At 36.1% G+C, this 17,504-nt stretch overlaps 1 protein-coding gene across 1 annotated transcript in view; it reads left to right on the forward strand.

The window, feature by feature from the left end:
* LOC149647343 (uncharacterized) overlaps positions 1 to 17,504 on the forward strand; it is a 32,024-nt gene continuing 14,520 nt past the window's right edge. Inside the window, exon 1 of the mRNA XM_089850197.1 lies at positions 1 to 391. The gene's annotated coding sequence lies outside the window, so the exon portion shown is untranslated. The remainder of the gene's footprint in view (positions 392 to 17,504) is intronic.

A 17,504-nucleotide genomic window follows, 5' to 3' on the forward strand; every position in this document is an offset into this window, starting at 1 on the left:
CTGCCATTTTCGTCTCATTCGGGCACCAGGCGTTCGCTTTGATACGAACCGCTCCTCGTCGCTCCGTTACTTAGTCCGTCCCTGAAAGGCTCAGTTTTTCGCGCGTGTAAAGTGCGCCCTAATCGGATTTTGCAATTTAATAAACATCTTTTATAATTATTTTAAGTAATTCTCAATTAATCGTAGGTATTTCGGTAATATTTAATTGTGTCGGTTAAAATTTGTGCGCGTCGGAAAAATCGATGAAAAATTTGGAGGAACCACAGACCGGGGTCAAACGTGCCTTCTTCTCCTGATGGTCAACGACATTTTCGCCTCGAGAGCTATTTGATTATGATGAAAATTATTGCAATTTGAAAACTTTAAAAATATCGACGTATTTCTATAATTGGTGAGTTGATTTATTTTTTGTGTGTGTTTGGTTATTTGTGATTTTTAAACTTGACCGTTGTTGACGTTATCCGGACTTTTTTGCGATACTAGTGAGTTCGGTTTTAGAAATTGATAATGAAAAATTCCAGAAAGGTCTGTAGGTTTTTAAAAGGTTTTTGAAGTTAGGCTTAACGAGTGCAATTATAATTTTTTCGTTGATTAGTTAAGGTTTTTCCTAATTTCTGATATTTTAAATAATAGACATTAATTCAAGAAATAGACATTAATTTGACTCGTTTTTTGAAATTCAGACTTGCAAATTAATAATCAAAAATCTAAAGAAATATTTTTTGTTTCTTATGATATTCTGAGTTGGAAATCGTTTTTTAATTTTAAAAAATTGGCATTTTATGAAATTCACCTAAAAACTCGAGAACAAATTCTAAAATGGGTGTTTTTTATTTCAAATTAATTTTAAAATTGGGCATAGTTATTAATAATATAGGCGTTATTTATTTATTTAATTAATAAAAAAATAACTACAAGCATTTTCACGTTCGCATCTATGACGTCATCATATACATTGTGTAAAATGTCTTTAAAAAAAACAAGACGGCCCAAGGGCTCGTAATAGTAGCCACATCGTACGAGTGAATAGCCCCTCTATACCCTACCCTAATGAGTGGATAACCCCTCTATAACTTACCCTAATGAGTGAATAGCGCTATCTTTTACAATGCTTAAATGATTTACCGTGCATAAAATCAGAGTTAATAGCCCCTCGATGCCCTACTCTAAACAGTGATAAAATTATAACCGTATAAACTTACTTACGCTGTAATTCTAATATTCCGGCGAATTGAAGAACAGATATTTATGCCCAGAAACGTTTGAAAGCCAAAGTTTAGTTATAGTGATTATCCCCTCGAATTACCTTTAGCAATGCTAAAATGATCAAACGCGTAACGCTCATTTAACACTATGTTAGCTCTATCTAAACCCATACCCCAAAGATACAAGTTCAGAAGTATCCGACCCCAAAGATACAAGTTCAGAAGTATCCGACCCCAAAGATACAAGTTCAGAAGTATCCGACCCCAAAGATACAAGTTCAGAAGTATCCGACCCCAAAGATACAAGTTCAGAAGTATCCGACCCCAAAGATACAAGTTCAGAAGTATCCGACCCCAAAGATACAAGTTCAGAAGTATCCGACCCTAAAGATACAAGTTCAGATGTATCCGACCCCAAAGATACAAGTTCAGATGTATCCAACCCCAAAGATACAAGTTCAGATGTATCCGACCCCAAAGATACAAGTTCAGAAGTATCCGACCCCAAAGATACAAGTTCAGAAGTATCCGACCCCAAAGATACAAGTTCAGAAGTATCCGACCCCAAAGATACAAGTTCAGAAGTATCCGACCCCAAAGATACAAGTTCAGAAGTATCCGACCCCAAAGATACAAGTTCAGAAGTATCCGACCCCAAAGATACAAGTTCAGAAGTATCCGACCCCAAAGATACAAGTTCAGAAGTATCCGACCCCAAAGATACAAGTTCAGAAGTATCCGACCCCAAAGATACAAGTTCAAAAGTATCCGACCCCAAAGATACAAGTTCAGAAGTATCCGACCCCAAAGATACAAGTTCAGAAGTATCCGACCCCAAAGATACAAGTTCAGAAGTATCCGACCCCAAAGATACAAGTTCAGAAGTATCCGACCCCAAAGATACAAGTTCAGAAGTATCCGACCCCAAAGATACAAGTTCAGAAGTATCCGACCCCAAAGATACAAGTTCAGATGTATCCGACCCCAAAGATACAAGTTCAGATGTATCCGACCCCAAAGATACAAGTTCAGATGTATCCGACCCCAAAGATACAAGTTCAGATGTATCCGACCCCAAAGATACAAGTTCAGAAGTATCCGACCCCAAAGATACAAGTTCAGAAGTATCCGACCCCAAAGATACAAGTTCAGAAGTATCCGACCCCAAAGATACAAGTTCAGAAGTATCTGACCCCATAGATACAAGTTCAGAAGTATCTGACCCCATAGATACAAGTTCAGAAGTATCTGACCCCATAGATACAAGTTCAGAAGTATCTGACCCCATAGATACAAGTTCAGAAGTATCCGACCCCAAAGATACAAGTTCAGAAGTATCCGACCCCAAAGATACAAGTTCAGAAGTATCCGACCCCAAAGATACAAGTTCAGAAGTATCCGACCCCAAAGATACAAGTTCAGAAGTATCCGACCCCAAAGATACAAGTTCAGAAGTATCCGACCCCAAAGATACAAGTTCAGAAGTATCCGACCCCAAAGATACAAGTTCAGAAGTATCCGACCCCAAAGATACAAGTTCAGAAGTATCCGACCCCAAAGATACAAGTTCAGAAGTATCCGACCCCAAAGATACAAGTTCAGAAGTATCCGACCCCAAAGATACAAGTTCAGAAGTATCCGACCCCAAAGATACAAGTTCAGAAGTATCCGACCCCAAAGATACAAGTTCAGAAGTATCCGACCCCAAAGATACAAGTTCAGAAGTATCCGACCCCAAAGATACAAGTTCAGAAGTATCCGACCCCAAAGATACAAGTTCAGAAGTATCCGACCCCAAAGATACAAGTTCAGAAGTATCCGACCCCAAAGATACAAGTTCAGAAGTATCCGACCCCAAAGATACAAGTTCAGAAGTATCCGACCCCAAAGATACAAGTTCATTATAGTGATTATAATCATTTTAGTGATTATCCCCTCGAACTACCTTTAGCAATGCTAAAATGATCAAACGCATTACGCTCATTTAACACTATGTTAGCTCTATCTAAACCCACATTTGAATTAACCGCCAAAACGATCCAGTCAATCATAACATAGATGGCGATAGCTACCGAACGAGAACGGAACGGGAAAAATCGTTATCTATTTAATTAGCACATAAATAAAAAGAAAATAAATATAAAAACCCCAAACATACAAATTCATAAGTATCCGACCCCACAGATTAAGAGATACCCCACCCCACATCACCCCGACATTTTAGAGATAAAAATAAATAATAAAAAACTCGGGGTTTCTATCAAGTCTCTATGGCTCAATGGTAGAATCTTTGCTTACCACGCCAACGACCCGGGTTCGATTCCCGACTGCGATCCGAAAAAAATTTTAATTAAAATTAAATCTCTAACCGAGCCCAGTTACCCCTATGGGTGGGTTGTGGTAATGTGGAGTTCCTTATAAGCCAAAAAATAACGATAACGAAAGCGAAAACTCCGGCCACATGTACTACTACTACTACTACGGCTCGGGTCAAACTAAGAGCCTCATCGTATACTACGATGTGGCTAAAAAGTAGTGGTTATATAGTACGGTTGCATTTTGCGTATACACTGTATCATTATCTATGGAGTTCAATGTATGAATCGTCACGTTTATTATTAACTCAATACCAATCAGACGAAACCACGCCCCCACGTTTTAAAAGGGTCTATTAAAGGCGTAAGAATACGTCGTGTTCAATCTCTTAAGGTAGAAAGTAGTGCTTATACAGGGTACTGTCTCTGAAAGGCTATTCAGAAATTAAGGGTGCTATGACATGGAGTTCAACCATAAGTTTATAAGTGATATGTTCCTTCCATAAGTGTGACACTACATATACTTCGTAATGCTACTGAGAGACTTACAGCTCGAGCTAGTTCGAGGGAGAACGACGGAAGCGAGAATTGAAGTCCTACACTCGGTGGCTAATTTTGCGGGACTTCCATCTTCCAATTTAGTCTGCATAACTAAGCCTTTGACTGCAGCGCCTCATCAGGCGTATGTCGCTTTACCTCAAATCTATGACCTGCCTCACTCACTTCATGACAAGCTCCAGTTTCCAAGTTACCAGAGATTAACAAACTTATGGATGAACATATCTCATGAACTTATGGGTTCAACGAATGAATCGTCACCTTTAGGAACGACCCCGGCCGTCAGGGTCAGACACCCCTTCGTTTAAGGGTCGTAATAGCGATCAATGGCCCTCTTTTGAACCCCGCTCTTCTATTGTTAGAAAGTTGTCATCCACCCACTGCGCGAAAGGTCTTATGGGTAGACCGTCGGCGGCTTCGGATTCCTTTTGTAGCCACCACGGTTGAAATCAAACTCCGTCCTCTTCTATTGTGAGAATCAAAACGATCTCAATAAATTTAATTGGATAAAAGATTAGGCCCCCCGTCAATTTTCGTGGGAAACTTCGAACGTTTACACCATTAGGACGACGTCGAGTTGTCTTCTGGAGTCGTATGTAAATTAAGTTGAACCCTGGCCATTGTTTGTCTCAAGCTTGAGAAAGGGAATGTGCATGCATCAACGGCGAGAAAATCAAGTCATTTATATATTGTGTGGACATAATTTGATTGCCTTAAGTTGTAAAGTTACTTTGGATTTAGTTCTATCGGCTAATAATTTAAAATAGGCTTAATTTGACTTTGTTTTAGGCTTAGGAAATATTTTGACTGTAGATATAAAATAGGCCTGAATTAGGCTTAATTTGACTTAATTGTGTTAGAATTAACAAAGATATTGACTTTAAAAATGAAATAGGACATAATTAGGTTAAATTTAACCTGTTTGTTTTAGGCTGAGCAAAGATATTGACTGTAAACATAAATAGGCCTGAATTAGGCTTAATTTGACTCGTTTATTTTAGGCCTAGCAAAATTATTGACTGTAAACGTAAAATAGGCCTCAATTAGGCTTAAACGTATTTTTGGTTTAACCACTAAATTTACAATCATGTTTTAATCATGTTTTTGATTTGATTACGTTGAATTAGTGCCGTTTTGTAGAGAAGATGTTATAATGAATTAATGCAGATTATGAAATCATTTAACAATTAAAAAATGGTTAGTGAATGAGTGAAAGAAGTTTCGAGTTAAATTATATTTCTGATATCAAAGTTATTTTTATCCCAACTTAAGTTTAACGCATGACGTAAAATTTTGATTATATTTTCTCCTATGGCGAAAGTGGGTTTTAATTAGATTACAAATCTAGCAGAACTATGTTATGTTTTTATTGTAAACAAACACTACAGACGTAGATTAATTTGACCTTTTCCACTATACGCTTTTAGTTTTACCATAAGTTTATAAGTGATATGTTCCATAAGTGTGACACTTCTCATACTTCGTAATGCTAGAGACTTACAGCTCGAGCTAGTTCGGGGGAGAACGACGGAAGCGAGAATTGAAGTCCTACACTCGATGGTGGTTAATTTTGCAGGACCAAGTTCCATCTAGATCCTATTTAGTCTGCATTACTAAGCCTTTGACAGCAGCGCCTCACCAGGCGTATGTCGCTTTACCTCGAATCTATGACCTACCTCACTCACTTCATGACAAGCTCTAGTTTCTAAGTTACCAGTGACAAACTTATGGTGAACATATCTTATGAACTTATGGTTATATAGCCACGCTAAACATCTGCTACATAAAACGCAACGCTTACAAATGTCAGGGTAAAATTGTTTTGACAGAAGATAAAGCTTTCCAGTTTGTTATAGAAAATATTATTAATTTGCTCTTTTTTAGCAAGCAATCTTAAAATTGAAACCTACGCGTGGTGGAACTAATTTTAATATTATGATATTAGTAACGCTCGCAAAACATTATTAGCAAAAATACTTGGTTTAATATTAAGAAATTTACCATTGGCTTACCACCGGCTATGGTTTAGATATTACCAGGGATAGATTTAATTTTAGAAGTAGGAATGGAGAACAGAGTAATGTGGGCGCGCGTCAAAGTCCCGGACCCCCTTCCACGTGACGGAGGGGGGTATGAAAGAAGAGGCGGGTCATAGCGACAGAGGTAACATGTAATTACGTATTTTTCGCCACCGTCCCCGTCAGCAACGTCATCAAAACGAAGTTTAAGTGAGCCAATAAGAAATTTTAAACTTTTCGTTAGGTGTTGGAGGGAGGGGCTCTGTACTGGGCTATGAGTCGGACTGAAGTAAATACCAACCGTTCTCCATTCCAACTTCTAAAATTAAATCTATCCCTGATATTACATTTGTACAGGCTGCATGTTTGGGAAAACAATTTTGGTCGAATATAGCCATGTTCACATTTGACACTTCGAAACCGTTTTCAACCGTTTTGAGGAGGTCAAATCTTTTTTTCAAAATAATTATTGTATTTTCTCCAAAATATCTCTATGATTAACAGACAAATTTTACATTTTGACCATTCAAAACCTGCTGAAAACGGTTTCAAAGTGTCGAGTGTGAACATGGCTTAAGTAACATGTATCTCCATTTTGTTTGACCTAAGCGGCACTTGTCTTCGAGTTTTGATTTGAATGTTTTAGGTATGTCCACTTAAATTTAATTAAGCAACAATGATTTCTAGTTTAATTTTTCCGTTAATGACTGCAATCATTACTATGAAACAGTTATCCTTTATAGGACAAAATGCAGTGGAAGTTACATGTTCGACTCAAAATTTCAAACAGAATCCACGTTTGGAATTATCTGTATAAATATGCATTCTTCAGCTGACCATGGGTATCTTAGGGCAGCATAACATCGGAGTTTGATCAGACTTATTTGGTTTTATAGGTCAAATTGATCTATTTCAGTCTAGCAATAACATTACATCACAGAATTAATAAAATAGAACGAAGATCGCGATGGTACGCGCGACCAGGAAAGTTTCAAGAAAAAAGTAAATAAAAATTTCGAACTGTCAAGAAGTAAATAAACAATAAAAAGCATAAAAACAACAGATATTTGCTCTAGAATTTTATATATATAGATATACAAACTACGTCAAATAAAAATAATTGTACATTGCAAGAAATGTTTAATGACTTTCTAAAAATATTTAATTTTGGGGTTTGTTTGTTTGTTAACGTAACTATAAAGTCAAATTCACAAAGGATATGTTTAAGAAAGGTGAGATTTGTTTTTGAGCTAAAATTTCTTCTTGATCACTTTTTACTAATCTTACTTTTATATAATTAACTTGAAATATTGCTCGTATGTAACCTTAACTTTTAAACTTTTACCTTGACATACATGTGCAAATGTTAATTTGAGTTTAAAGCTTCCTTATATTAAACCAAGAAGTGATATCTATTTTATTAGGGAGAAGGTTTAAATTCGCGCCACATTTCCAGCTCTTTATCTCGAATCCAAACGTAGCCTGTCCGGAGTTAATCCCCGCCGCCTCTAAATTACAACCAGCATCTCATTGGTTCTTGAAAACTCACGTCAGCGCGACGCGAATGATAATGAAAATTACAGTCATATTTTCCGACTGAGGAGAGTGTAGTGAAATAGCCCGGCCTCCTTTTACGTCCCCCCCTTGTATTTCAAAAGGGGGACTGGGACTATGGCGCGAAGAGCACTTAGGCATCTTATACCTTCTCCCTAATAAACTAGATATCACTTCTTGATTAAACCTTTTAGTTGGATTAAAGCAAATGTTTATAGCATAAGTGATGATATTCAAAATCACCAGTCTCAATCGTAAGACATAAATCAAACGCTCTTCAGAGACGTTTCTCTTATAATATGACAATCCACAATTCTTTCTTGCTTTCTTGCTTTATAAGAACAGCTTTCGAGGTAAATTATGGTTGCTAAACACGCATTAAACAATATGTAAAATAACTTTGGTTAAAATTAATAACTACTTTTATGAATCGTACCAGGACGAGGCATCTAGCGTATACCTGTGCAATATGAAAAGAGTCAATTCAATTACTGTTTATTTACTGAAGCTAAAACTACCCATTTCATCGCTACGCTACTCCCTTTAATTGCTAGACTTTTGGACCCCGGACTTTAAACACTGTTGTTGAGGCCAACAAAAAAAAAAGCTGATGGACACGAAATATGTTAAATTATAAAAATTAAACTGTCATTTTGGCATAACATCGCTAAACTACTCTCTTCTGTTGGGCCTTGTTACTTTTAACAAGATTCGAAAAACAAAAAATACTTAATAAAACCCATCTCTAAAATTTTCAATAGTTTCTTTGTGAAGATAGTTTGTTTCAACTTTAAAATTTATTTTTTATAATTTTTTTTAGTGAAATGTTTTTAGATTTGTGTTCATTGAGCAATCACTTCATAATGATAATTACTAAAATTGACGCAACTGATAAATATAAAATAGCCCAAGGAAACGCTGAAAAATACCACTTAGACCCCGAAAAAACCCAGAATACCCCAAATAAAATCGAATTAAATTCAGAGAAAAAGCAATAAAACCCATAAAAACCCAGTAAACACAAATAAACCCAGAAAAACCCACAGGGCCCAGAAAAACCCGATAAAAGCCGCTGGGCTGGTACTTTTGAATAAAACCCATAAAAACCAACATAGCCCAGAAAAACCCGATAAAAGCCGCTGGGCTGGTACTTTTGAATTAAACCCATAAAAACCCAATAAAACCGAGAAAAAAACCCACAGAGCCTAGAAAAACCCGATAAAAGCCGCTGGGCTGGTTATTTTAAACAAAACCCGCGGTTTTTTCGAACTCTGCTCTTGAAACCGTTGTTTTGTTAAAAGAGGGGATAGTTGAAGCGGGCTGATATGCGTTGTTATATCTGATATTAAATGAAAATGGAGTCTTCATCAAGTATGCTAATATGGACGAGGCAATTATTTCTCAAATTTGCGTTGCAATTTTTCTATGTTTACTTATTGCCGAATTGAATTAATTTGAGATATCCTGGTATGTTTTCTACCTATAGCATAAGTAGAAGCTAACATGACGTATAGAATTCCCATTAAACCTACCGCGCAAGGGTTAATTGCCTTCCAATGACTGATGTCATTTTTGTATGTTCACTTATTGCCGAATCGAATTTACTTGAGATATTCTGGTATGTTTTTACCAAGCCTAAGTGGAAGTTAGCGTGCCATTAAACTGTTAATTAAACCTACCACCAAAGCGTTAATTGTGTTCCAATGACTGTATAGCAATTTAAGGAGACCAATGTGAAATGTACCCAATTTTAGCCTGGGGGAACACGACTTTTCACTCCAACAGCAACATTATTGGCATAAAATTATGGTAGGCCTTATTTCTTTACGTCAGGCGTTCCCGTTTCTTTAGAAAAATGCAATAGAGGCATAAACTAGATTACGATTAGAATCTGAAAGGTTTCAACTTATTTACCATCGTCTGTTACAACATCCTAAAAAAACTCCTTTATTAGAAAAATTCGTTGGGGAAGAGTTTCGCTTCAAAGATTTTCGATGGACTAATGGCAATTAACACGTTAAGGCTTTATTAATTCGAATGGAAAAATATCATACGGTGCCACTACGTGTCTAAAAACCAACAAAAACCGGTACCGAAAATTGAGGTTACGTTTATCATAAAAATCAAGAGAATAAAGGAAAAAAAATTATTAAAAATGATCTTGAAAAAAAAAACACTCAGGTAAATAAATCATTAAATCTTATTAATTAATAAATGAGATAGAAAGTCAATTAAAATTGATTGGAGGATTTTTGACCTAGCCATGCACCTTAAGGTGTTAATGAAATGGACAGACAATATTTTGTAACCTATTTAAGATAATTAAAGGCCATCAAAGTCGTTATTAAACTTAATTTATCAGAAGTTATCCGTTGGGCTGTGTTTCTGATAAGAATGTCATGAATTAAAGGGTTAGACTGCGTGAAAAGTGTCAAAAATCATGGGGTTCAAAGCGTTTAGTTTTGGAGGTACGGCCCCCAAACATTGAGCCCCCAAAACAAGGAAATTGGCACACTGGAGAGTAAGACATTCAGCTTGCCCTTCTTGTTTAGACAATTTCAATAGCCTCCAATCTAAGAACGTTAGTGAGCCTTCTTATGGCACAAGTTAAGTGTACTTTTAAAGGTAGAAGTGTGATTAAGCTGGTAATGTAATTGGTTATAGGTAGTTAAAATAAAAATCCACTATTAAAAATTTACAGTTTAAAATTAACAGATATTTTTTGTTAAATTTGTCAAAATTATTTTGAGTTACTTCCATTTGTCTAAATAGACTACATAATATTGGCAATACATTTCATTCTCCCTTTAAGAGGTTAATTATATTACCTATTTACTAATTACTAAAATTTCAATTATTTCAATTCCAAGTAAATTTAAGTTCAGTTTACGTTCTTTTGAGTTACTTCCATTAGTGTAAATCGAATAAAAAATTATACCAATCCATTTCATTCTCCCTTTAAGGGGTTAATTATATTAATAATTTATATTAATATATTTACTAATTACTAAAATTTTAAAATATTTCCAAGTAAATTAAAATTAATTTTACGTTCTTTTGTTATTTTCAAAACAATGGTTTGGGATTTGAATCAAAAGTTTTATAATATTTGAAAGATAAAAAAAAAGTTATTTTAAAAAAATAAATAAATAATGTTTTCATTGTTAGGTAAAAAATGTTGGTTATTTCCCTGTTAAGGTTGTCATTGAAATTTATTTGAAAATCAAAATTTTTGGGTTAAAAGAGAAACTTCCGCCATAAAAATGTCGCGTGCTAAGGGGAAAAAAGACACGTTAATTTTAACGGATGAACAATTCAAAACTCATCAAAAACTGTTACGTAACGGAGTTCCTTTGTTTGGAATAAGGTATTTGAATCGCCTTAGCATTATCTGACATAAATGAGCTAAACAATATTTATAACGTCATTTCTCGAGGACGTTTCGATGTTAAGTATGGCATGATGTGTATACTGGAACTCAGCCTTGAAAGGACTGCAATTTAATTCAGCTATTTAAATCTATTTTTAAATTTCCAACATTAATCAGTTCCAAAGGAGTAGAAGTATAAGCATTGTTTACTAAGTTAATAACCCTGAGTTTTAGAATTTTAGTTCCGGTGAATCAAGTGATTGCCTCATTTGCGTAGTGTGCTAAACGGACACCGTTATGACCACTTAAATTTAATTAATAAACTGAAAGATAATGATTTATAATTTAATTAAAAAACATTCCAAACAGAACATCCCAAATTAATTTCTGATAAACCTTTCAGAAACACCTTGTATTATGATTAGTAGCAAATGGAAACCCGGGCGTTGCATTTTGGGACATTTTTATTACTTCTCAGGCAGCCATTTTATTAAATGGCGGCAAATTGAACATCAAAAGCCAGGGGCGAACCAGTACACTAAATTTAGGCAAATTGGTTGAAAAACGCGCTTAAAGAAGGCTTATCACATTTCTTGCCGCCATTTTTCAAGATGGCCACGGATTCGAAAAATCTTTCTTATTTATTACCTACTAAATAGCGGTTAACCTCCTTACAAACTAATATCTGGTCGGAGATAATGGGAGGGGCTTAGAACTACGTTAAACTAGGACTGTTCACGAGCTCGAGCCAGCTCGGGCTCGTGACGAGCGAGCCGAGTTCGAGCCGAGCCGAGCCTCCACTTTTGCGGCTCGATTAATTAACGAGCGAGCTTTTTTATGGTCGAGCCGAGCCGGCTCGCGAGCTTAGTCACTGATATAGTGCTTTCCTTTTAGTCTTTATTCTCTCCACCAATAGCGTTCCGTTATATTTTTACATGAAATAAAGCGTGGGAAAAATCTCTCGTCTCTAACCTTGAGCATATTTTAATGAGCGGGTTTTAATGAACCACTACATTCCTAAACATGGGATGGCATTTATAGTCATTCTCAAGTTTGACGTTGGTATTAGCAGTTTTTTTTAAACATGTATATATTAACCGAGCCAGCTCGGCTCGGCTCGATCATTTTCGAGCCGAGCCGAGCTAGAGCCGAGCCAAGACCCAGCTCGGCTCGAGTCGAGCCGAGCCGCCGTTTTTTTGACTCGAGCCGAGACGAGGTTTTAAAAAGCTCGCTCAGCTCGGCTCGTGAACAGTCCTACCTGAGTAAACCGGCAGCTCCTATTTCTCGCGTTTCATTGTTGATTAGAATGTATAGGATGTTTGGACGAGGGGTAGACGCTCTGGATCTCTGTGTACACCTGAGTTCAAAAGAGTTCAGCTTTGACAGTGCGAGTTCAAAGCCTTCGGAACTCAAAATTCAGCTTTGACAGTGCATTGAGTTAAAGACATATTGTACACCTGAGTTCTCAAGTGTCTACCCCCTCGGTTTTGGATAACTCTGTTGTGCCCCGCATAGGTTACAGGCTAAGCCGATATCACGTGATTTCTATGCTCAAATAAGATATACCTGACGTCAGGGTGACGGTTTCTACATCACCACCTACTTATTTCAAGCAGAAAGACCCAAGAAATCTATGTATTTGTGGTCATACTTATAGTATATCGTTTGTGGGTTAAACGATACCTTATTATAAGTAACATGGAGTTGTTAAGTAATGGAAAATTTCTAGAAATCCCTTTTGAATATTGCACGTGATGGTAGGATGCTCCAATTGCATTCATAACTGAATAATTTCTAAAGATATTCATTTAGGCGTGAATAATTAATTACGGTCCAAAGATATTGGTGAAACAGTCTAATCATTGTTAGGTAGCGTGCGGCGTCTGTACCTCTACGGTGGACGCCGTATGCTAAATTTCTCTATTCCATTCGAGGGGATATCTTGAAGTGCATGCACCGTCCGGATCTTAAACTGGTTTTACAATTCTTTCCGATCAGACCAGTTTGAAATTTGAGAGTCGAATACGTCATCAGAAAACAAAACCCTGAAACAATCTTTTGTGGTGCGTCTAAATTTTTCATGAGCGCCGTTAAAGCGTAAATGCAAGGATAACCTTAAATTATTCAATATCTTGTATGTTGTCATTAAGTAAATAATTTAAAAGTAGTAAACTAATAACATTTGTTCATAAGATATGTTGATTATAAGTTTGCCACTGGGTACAAATGGAGCTTGTCATGAAGTGACGTATAGGCCTAGGTCATAGATTCGAAGTTAAGCAACGCCTGGTGACTGGGGCGCTTTCAAAGGCTTAGTAATGCAGACTATGTAGGAAGATGGAGTCCTGCAAAATTAACCACAGATTGTAGTCTGCAATTCTTGTCTGCTAGAAATTCTATGCAATTTTTTTTTTATTATTTAAAATAATTTTACAAAGTTGTATTGATTTAAAAGTTGTTCTACGCCTTATGAGAAACCACTAAAACGCGCTACGAGCACACTCATTTCAAGTCCAATGACCAATGACTTATGTTCACTCACTTTCTTCAAATAAATATATTAACTTTTGTGAATTTCGTTCAAATTATCCAAGCATAAGAACAACCCTAAGATAATTGTATTTAGACTGGTCAGAGGCGAAGGTTTCCACCCTGTAAATACTAACGTATTTTCCTTTTAATGTTTGAACTGAATTAACCCTTTATATGCCTTAATTAAACTAGAATTAGAATTCCTTTTAAAAACGTGAGATTTTTATTTTAAACTTAATGAGAATGGAATGAAAATGAAATATACTCATTTATGTTTAGCGTTTGTCTATTGGCAAGGTTGAAAATCAGCCGAGTGTGTGATACATACACGGAATTATACCAAAACACGGAAGTTTGGCGAAGAAATAATGCATATTTTGATTTCACGCTTTCCTTACTGAACTTTCGTAGTAGAGTTTTCATGGTTTGACGCCTGGAAAAACGTTCTCCCTTGTCACGCTTGCCACGCTTTCTCCACACTGCACTCGTTGCCCTTTCTAATTATACAATTATTCAAATTATAATAATTTATTTCCGAGCGGAACATTCAATATTCAACATTGTTCAATGAAATGGAAACATTCAAGTTTTATTTCTTTAGAGATTTCCTTAGAATTTTTAATTTTAAATATTACCACGTGGAATTGTAAGTGACGTAACAATTGTAAGTTTGACAGTGAAATATGAATAATTTAGTACGTGTTTCCCTAACGGCAAGAAGTCATATCTAGTTTACTAGGGAGAAGGTATAAATTCGCCACATTTATAATCTAGCTTTATCTCCAGTCCAAAAGACGTAGGTCCGGAGTTGATCCTCGCCGCATCTAAATTACAACCAGCAGCATCTCATTGGTTCTTGAAAACTCACGTCAGCGCCACGCGAATGATTTACGAAAATTACAGTCATATTTTCCGACTGAGGAGAGTGTGGCGAAATAGCCCGGCCTCCTTTTACGTCCCCCCTTGTATTTCGAAAGGAGGACTGGGACTATGGCGCGCGAATACTTAGGCATCTGCTACCTTCTCCCTAGTAAACTAGATATCACTTCTTGCTAACGGTTTCTCCTCTGATTTGAAATAGTTTCAAATTTAGAGTCGCAGAGTAAATTGATATAAAATAAATGATCTCTTATCACAAAATAATTAATTAGCATTCAATTAGTCTTAAAAACTATCAAGGACTACCGCGCCATCCGCCACTACTGCCATTGGTTTACTGTCGTCTGCTAAATTGAACCACTTACCCATACGGGATTGGTTGATTTCTCAAAGGCTGAGAGAGGTAAGGGGTAAGTGGTTCTATTTAGCAGACGCCGCTAAAGCAATGGCAGTTGGCGCCGTAGTCCTTGATTGCTTTTAAGACTAATTAAATGCGAATTATTTTGTAATAAGAGATCATTTCTTTAATTTTTAATATTTAATTATTTTTATATTAAGGTATAGTGTTATGTTGCCTAACCTTTTCCTTTAAATTGCCATCATAAACAGAAAAGCCGGCTTTTAAACCAATTTTAAATTATATCGTTTGATTTAAAGTAAATAATTTTAAAAATAAACGTAGAATATTCTCTCAAAGTTGAAACATATTTTGTATGAAAAAAGTTTCAAAAATCCACATTTTAAAACCAATTTTTAACTATTATAACTCTTGTTCAAAAGTAGATCAATATTAATATTACCAGACAATAGACATTCAGTAGAATATTCTCTCAAGTTGGAATATATTTTGTATGAAAAACAGTTTCAACTTACACTAAAAAATCCATATTTTAAAACTAATATTTAACTATTATAACTCTTGATCTAAAATAGATCTGTAAAAATAAATATTAATATTACTAGACAATAGATATTCAGTAGAATATTCTTAAGTTGTCTTAATCTTCAAAAACAAATTAAGTAATCTTTATAATTTAGCTACATGGCAATTTAGGAAATAGTTAAAATGAAAGCTTATCGTTTAAGTTTAAAAAACGATAAAAATTATTAGAAAGTGGGTCTTGTACCTTATTTAGTTCAAACATATCAAATAATTTAAAAATGCGAGTTTTTAGTTTTTCTTGTTAAAAAGACAGTTTTTGCTCAGCTTGTAGCACTTAAAGCACTTGGTTTATTTAGGACTTGGCTACATGGGATTTATTTTAAGAAACTGTTTGAGGAAAAGTTATCTGCGGCGTTCAGGGCCCCATCGTCTATAGTTAAACCAACCAAGGTCTGATTTTTGTCCCTTTTTGTTTTATGGGGGAAAATGTACGTAGGTTTTATTCGGTTCGTTATAAAATGCTTTCAAAAGGCCCCGAGCAAATCTCGGAGAGATGAGAGAGTGAAGACGCCTCGCTAAATTACAAGATCCTCATTCTTAACGCCGCGCTCTAATATTTTGACTTCCAAACTATAAAGCTTCTATTAAAGGGAGAATGCAAGCAATTTATAAATTTGAAAGAATTATATTCGAAGAATTTATTAATAAGATATGCTCCTTAAGTATGTCACTACTTATGCTTCGTAATGCTACTGAGAGACTTACAGCTCGAGCTAGTTCGAGAACGACAAGCCAAAATTGCAGACTACACTCAGTGGTTAATTTTCAGGGTTCATACAAACCTGGAAAAATCAGGGAAATAGTTGACAAAAACCTCAGGGAAATTTACGAATTTTTAGTAAAATTCAGGGAAATCAGGGAAATTTGCGTCGAACAGGGGCCGAGTAATTAAGCAAAATGCTCATTAACATACCCTCCATAGGAATAGCATTACACTATACTTTGGAGGCTCATAACTCTGGTTATATTAGAGATACGGGGATGCTATTTGATTATGTTATAGTGATATTTGCCCCCCCCCCCTCCGTTAATATTTGCTCCATAGAATACTCCATATAGGGGAAAAACTGGAAAATTCAGGGAAGTAAATGAGGAAAAACCTGGAAATCTCAGGGAAATTTGTTTTCCAAAAGTTGTATGAACCATGATTTTGTTACTTAGTCTGCATTACTAAGCCTTTGACTGCAGCGCCTCAACAGGCGTCGCTTTACCTCGAATCTATGACCAGGCGTCGCTTTACCTCGAATCTATGACCAGGCGTCGCTTTACCTCGAATCTATGACCAGGCGTCGCTTTACCTCGAATCTATGACCAGGCGTCGCTTTACCTCGAATCTATGACCAGGCGTCGCTTTACCTCGAATCTATGACCAGGCGTCGCTTTACCTCGAATCTATGACCAGGCGTCGCTTTACCTCGAATCTATGACCAGGCTACCTCATTCACTTCATGACAAGCTCCAGTTTGTAACCAGTGACAAACTTATGGCCAACATATCTTACGAATTTATATTATGTTTAATTGCCCCTTTATAAATGCAATTTTAATACAGGCTGCAGGTTTTATTTACAGCTGAAACTTTAGTCTCTTTAATTTATACAAAACTGGAACCTGTTTTCGGTCAAATATACTTTGAAAATTACTTCTTTTACTGTTCCATACAAGGTCAGCTGACGAATACGAACGCTTTAGGGGAAGCAACCATATTCGTCATTATATACGTCGTATCATTAGTAACTTAATAGCAATAAGTATAACATTGAATCTGTAATGACATATGGTCACTATAAGTTTGTCACTGGTTACAAAGTGGAGCTTGTCATGAAGTGATTGTGGTAGGTCATAGATTCGAGGTAAAGCGATGCCTGGTGAGGCGCTGTCAAGGGGGCTTAGTAATGCAGACTAAATAGGAAGATGGACTGCAAACCCAGTGTAGTTTATTCTTGAACTATAGCTGTCAGTAAGTCTCTAGCATTACGAAGTATTGTCATACTTATGAAACATATCACTTATAAACTTATGGTAATGCTTAGTATCTTAAAATGGTTCTCGTGTGCTTATATTATGGATACGTTTTTCGTTTCTCTCACCAGGGGTCTGGGATATCACACCTATGATAGTTTTGATAAAT

Source organism: Phalangium opilio, unplaced genomic scaffold (genome assembly GCF_054372755.1).
Source record: "Phalangium opilio isolate 3A_F unplaced genomic scaffold, DU_Popi_V2 ptg000089l_1, whole genome shotgun sequence".
NCBI lineage: Eukaryota > Metazoa > Arthropoda > Arachnida > Opiliones > Phalangiidae > Phalangium > Phalangium opilio.